A 6,000-nucleotide genomic window follows, 5' to 3' on the forward strand; every position below is an offset into this window, starting at 1 on the left:
TAGCCCCCGCTCACCGCAACTAGAGAAAGCCCGTGCGCAGCACCAAAGACCCAACGCAGCCAAGAATAAATAAAATAAATTTTAAAACTATTCTGGGTAAAAAAATATATATAATATTTTGGAATTAAATCGAAGTACTTGTTGGTTAACACTTTAAACTGAATTTCAGCAGGAAAAACTCTTGAGGTATTTTAATGACTGATAAATTTCTCAGTCCATCTCATGTTGTCATTCCAAATACGACTGTCCTGCACTTGCAGCTGCCAACAAACCTCCCTTCATCTCTCATCTAAGACCCTCTCCAAATGTCATCTCAGCCCAAAACCAACTTTCCCAAACCAAGCAGGTACTCTCAACTGCCCTATCCACCCCAAATCAGTCTAGTGATTAACCTTTCTCTAGATTAAGCAAACACACCTGCATGCAGCACTGTACACCATGTTAGAAATGCCACTGTATAGCCTTTACCCACACAGCCCAGTGCTTGGCTCTGCAGTTACTCAACTATCAAACCACAAAGTTCAGCAGAGACCTAATACCTTTAGCACAATATATAGACAACATTTCTTTTTAATTATGTCCTTGAGTGATGATCTAAAGTCAAAAAGAGCTGAATAAATTTATAAACATCCTCTTGAATAAAAGAGACTAAAAAATAACTACAAATCTTTAGGTGCCTTTCAGCAACAGGCAAAGATTTACAATCAAACTTGTTAAAACGTCTACAGTAAAGTCATAATTTTTCTTTTAATAACCCGTCTTCTTATCCTCTCTCCCACTTTTGTAAAGCTTAAAAATGAACTTGTAACAACCTGACCATATCCTTTCTATTGTAAACATTTTCCAGTGGGGCCAGTTCCACTTGAAGAAGTATACAGTCATATCAAAATCCCACTCCCTGAAGTCTAATGGTTCAAAATCTCCCAGGTAACCAAAATCCCCAGAGACTTTCAGCCAATTTAACAACTATGTACAAGAAGAAATTTTTTTTTCAATTACAAAACATTCCAGTTAGAAAACAAATTCTATTTACAGAGATAAAAATACCCTGCCATAACAAAACCATACCATTTACTGATTAAATGTTCTTTCATTCTCATTTAAATTATTCTGAAATACTGGTTAACAGCCAAATAAATCCAGAAAGAAAAGTTTCAGGAAATTATAAGATAGAAAAGATTTAATAAAAAATATTTAGCATTCAAATACCTGCCTTATGGTCTTCTGCTTTCTGGATTGTATTCATTTCTTTAATGTGAACATGACATGAAGTCATAATAAAAAGGCCAATGAAGTTTGGACAGTTCAGCTTTTCTATAGACTTCAGAGTCAAAAGATATCAGCTTCTACATCATCATTCTACAGCTAAGCCCAGTCTAGTCACCACTGTGAAAGCAAAAGTACCCTACAGAAGCAGCAAGATTATGAATAAGAAAAGCATTTTTAAAGAGAAAAATCATAGTTTACAAAAAAACAAAAGACGGAATTCCCTTTCATATGTGCTTCTCATTTTGCATCTCTTCAGTTGCATCTCTCAAAAATTTAACAAATTTTAAGTTAAATATCTGATAATGCCAAAGCTAAGAAATCTAAAAAGAGCCACCAAAAAAGGAAAGGAGGAAGGAAGGGAGGGAGGGAGGAAGGAAGGAAGGAGAGATAAAAACTGGTGGATCAATAACAACTAAGTGATGAATTACTTTCCTAATGATGCTATGAATCTTGGGGTAGAGTGACCAAATTCAGCTTAGTTTTTGGCTAACTGTCTGACCTAGTCACAGAAAAACACAATTATTCAGCAGAATCATTTCACAAAAGAAAATCTTTGAACTTTGTGGACTACGCCCCATACATCCCTAACACAGGCCTCAGACAGTTCCCAACTTTGTATCACACAGATGGCCATGCAGTAGAAAAACACAGACCTTTGTGAGAACTAACAAGAACTCACTTACAACCTCTAACTCCTCTCCTTTAGCATTAGAAACAAGAAAGGGTACAAGAATATACTAAAAGGCATTTGGGTAGGACAAGCAAATTGCTGAAGTACTTGCTTCAGGGGGGGAATGTAAAAAACCCAACTTCCTAGGTCTAACACAAAAAGGTATCTTAATCATGTTGAAATTAAAAAGAAAAAAACACACCTGATACAACTTTTAGTTACTTTTTGTTTTTGCTTTCATCGCTAGAGTTTTAATGATTTGATAAACCAGGCAAATATCCTGCATATATAAATTAAGTTAATTGCCGTCATTTAAAAGGTTGTTAAAGCTTTATGCCCACATTCTTTAATTCACTGAACTTTAAAAAATCCATTTTCATTTAATTTTCTCAGCAAATTCTAGGCTTTAAGGAACTGACTCATCTACTGACAACTTAAATCTGACTTGTTGGGAAAGTTTATGATTCATCCTTCAAACCTAATGTCTGCAAATATACCTGTATTCCAAAAACGAGAAATAACAGATTAATACAGGCCCCGTGTCCACAAGGACTCCCAAAAACCACAGATCCAAACCTGCACAGTACTGCCTCAGCTAAAAAGTGATCTTCTGACTAAGAAGTCTCCCAGGTCAGAATTTTTAGTTATTTTAGATATTAAAAAAAGTAAGAATTGTTATAAAAGCATCAGGATTAGGGCGAAAACGACCATGACCATAACTCCAGGTTTACACACATGTTGTCCTTCAGTTTATTAATACTGCCCCCTTTCACCCTCAAAAGAGTTCTGCTGCAAAGCAAAACTTACCAGTGGTGATGGAAGTCAGTATAGTGATCACCTTGGGAGGGGGAAGGTGTTTACTGAACGGAAAGAATGTAAAGAGAGCCCTTCGGGAGGCTGAAAATACTCTGTATCTTAATCTGAGTGTAGCTACCAAAGCGTATACATACGTAAAAAGTCATTGAACTCTATGTACTTAAGATTTTACTGTAAGTTAGGCCTCAATAAATAAATGAATAAATATATATATATAATTTCAAAAACATATTAAAATACATGTGTAACTATCTTTCCAGATAATTACATGAAATCATCCAGAGCTCCCAAGATATTTTCTCTAAATGTATTTTAATAAAGATGCACATTGTGAGCACTTTTATGTAGAACCTTTCAAAGTACAGACCGAGATTTTTTTAATCGTTCACTTTAAAAAGTCACCGAATTTTAGAACTGAAAGCAGCAGAATAATGATCCACTCATCCTCTAACTCTGCGAAGAAGGAAAACCAAATCTGTAACGGGTAAGAAACATACCCAAGATAAGACAGCTAGTCAATGACAACAGCAGTAATGTAACTGTTTCCTGATCTTGGGCCACTCCCGTTTCCACCAAGCAGTTACTTTTCTGACATTATAAACAAATCTCAACTCTGAATCTACCTGTGGCCTAGAAAGATTCAACATATCCCTCAAAACACGAGGCCAACAGGCCCCAAAGTGTATGCAAGAAAACACTCATCTTCCTTCCTCCTGTCAAGACAGTTGACAAATGAACAATTACATTTTCAGGCATTTTGCTTGCGATGCAATAAAGTGTGACATCTGAAAAATGTGGTTCCAGAGGAGAAGGCATATGCAGGGATTGACAAAATCCATTTTATTTCCTTTCAAATCTCTCTGATGGTTTCTTGGTTCTCAAGACTATATCACTGCTAAGCAGGGCTCACGAAACCTCGCTCAGGGCCGTCCATCCGCATGGCTTTGAGAGAACCGCTGGGAATAACCCCCACTAAATAAAACGCCTGGCCCTGGCAAGGGTGTCCTACCCCAATCCTGGCGCATAACAAAACGTGCAGGTGACCTGTCCTTTACGGCTCAGTTTTAGAACCCAGTGAGCAGCTGACATCTTGTGAAAAACTTAACATACATCCTTTCCGCGGGAATTTATCTCTGTTCTCACAAGGCGTTTCTGCTCCCCACAGGGCAGGCCTGCCTTCTCAGGACACTCTGCTCGCCTCTCCATAGCCTCTTTTCAAGATCCAAAACGAGACTTTAAGAACAGAAATCGAAACGGTCACGGACCTCCCGAGCGGCAAGCCCGGCTGGGGTCGAGCAGCGGGCTCCCCGCGAGCCCTCGGCCCGCTCGCGCGGCGCTAGGAAGGCCCAGCGCACTCCACCACGCTGGCCCGAAGCAACCGGTTGCGGCGGCCGCTAGACGCTCAGCGGCCGCCTCGGCCCTGCGAAGTTCGGACCTCCGCGCGGGCGGCGCGCCCCCGGGTCCTGCTGCGGGTTCGCGCCCCGGCCCGGAGCGAGCCCGGGGGGCGGGTCCGCGGGGGCTCGGCGGGCGGGAGCGCGGGACGCGCGGGGAGGGGCGCGCGGCGGGCCCAGCGCGCCGGGGAACTTGGGCGCCGGCGTTGCCGCCGCCCGGCCACTTTCCTTTCACGCCCCAAGGCTGCCGCTCGGCGCGCTGTCCGCCCGGGACGGCCGGCCGCCGCCGCCGCGGCGAGGCGCCCAGGCGCGCTCCTGCTGCCCGGCAGGCCGGCGCGCGGGGACGCGCCAGGCCGCGCGCGGGCGCTGCGTTTCCCCCCCACACACACCCGCCCCGCCCCCGCCCCCAACGTGCTGCCGCCGCCCGTTGGCGCCTCAGACCGCGCGCCCGCCGCCCTTCGGCTCCCGGCGGATTTTCGTTGCCAAAGTTGCGTGGCCGCCTCGAGGGGGACGCCGCGCGGTCCACCGCCCCGGCGCCGCCGCCGCCCCTTCAGGCCGCCGCGCGGGAAGGCCCAGTCGGCGGCCCCGCTTTTTTACCTGTCGGGAGTTTTCGCGCGCGCACTCGCTCGATCGCTCGCTTTTCCCTTCTCGCGCTCGTTTTCTTTCTTTTCTTCTTTTCGTTCCCCCGTGCGGGCGCTTTTTCCGCTCGCGCCGCCTGCACTCGCCCGCTCGCGCCCTTCTTCCTGCTGGGCTCCGCGGAGCGGGGCGGCCGGCAGCTCTCCCCGCCCCCCTCCACCCGCGCTCCGGCGGAGGCGGCGGCGGCGGCGCTCAGCGCTCCGACTCATTCCAATATGGCACGGGCGCAGGGCGCATGCGCCCGCGCCCCCCCACCATCCGCGCTCCTCCCGGCGGCCCGCGCCCCTCGCGCCGCACGCGTGGCGCCCCCCGGCCTGGCCTCCCAGAGCTCGCCCGCTTGTCTTCCCGCACCGCTGGCCGGTTGCGGGAGGCGAGGCGGCCGCGGACTGGGGTCCTGGGGGGTCCAGCGCCGCCAGCCGCCCCAGCCCCACGTGCCCGCAGCCCACAACTTGCAGCGGACACCCCCGAGGCCGTGGCGCAAGGCAAGCGGCGGCGCCTCCGGCCCCCGACGGCGCTGCGACCCCGCGCTGCCTGGCCCCGACAGGGAGACGCGCCCCCAGGGACCCAGCGCCCACCGTGTCCCTGCTCCAACCCACGAGGGAAGGGCCCCCGCGCCTCACCTCGGGTTGTGGACAGAGCCCAGGAAACCGGGTGGCGTCCCTGTGTAGATTTTGGTGTCCGAGCCGGGGGAAGCGCGATGCTGTCGTCCGCACGTGACAGCCTCCGGCAAGATGGCATTAGCGGAGGAACGGACCGAGCGACAGCTGGATACCAGATCGGCGCGTGTCGCCGTGGGAGAGGGCTGCGTCCTCCCGCCTGGCCCACGTCGGAGACGTGGCGCGACCCTTGAGATCTGAGAAGGCACCCAAGTGCCCCCTGTCTGCGAAGTCAGACCCGGACCCCCGGCACACCCGGTGTCTCTAGGCTTCCGCAGGAGGTGCCCTGTAAATCCGAGTTTTCCTGCCGCTCGGGGCCCCGGCGAGGGGGCACAAGACGGCTGCCGAATTCCGCCGGGAGTGCAGGGGGCCCGGGGTCGGGACAGAAGCTCGAAGGTGGCTACAAGCCAGCCCCGCAACCCGAGGTGCCCACGGGCGTTATGTTCCCCGAGCTTGCCCCTTCCCCAGCGAGGGCAGGTGCCAGTGGGACACCCCTATCCCCACCTGCTCTGGAGAGTTCCATGCAGGAAGGAGTCCCTGTGCCGTGGAGACCCAGGAGTGC

General features: G+C 49.8%; 1 protein-coding gene across 3 annotated transcripts in view; it reads right to left on the reverse strand.

The window, feature by feature from the left end:
• The window catches only part of SFMBT1 (Scm like with four mbt domains 1), a 138,390-nt gene extending 132,824 nt beyond the window's left edge, over positions 1–5,566 (reverse strand). Inside the window, exon 1 of one of the 3 annotated variants that reach the window (XM_067754753.1) lies at positions 5,403–5,566. The gene's annotated coding sequence lies outside the window, so the exon portion shown is untranslated. Of the gene's footprint in view, positions 1–4,743; positions 4,980–5,402 lie in introns of those variants that run through there. The other 2 variants (XM_067754752.1, XM_067754754.1) reach the window with 2 other exon arrangements.
• Between the last annotated feature and the right edge of the window lie 434 nt (positions 5,567–6,000).

Source organism: Pseudorca crassidens, chromosome 10, assembly GCF_039906515.1.
Source record: "Pseudorca crassidens isolate mPseCra1 chromosome 10, mPseCra1.hap1, whole genome shotgun sequence".
NCBI classification, from domain to species: domain Eukaryota; kingdom Metazoa; phylum Chordata; class Mammalia; order Artiodactyla; family Delphinidae; genus Pseudorca; species Pseudorca crassidens.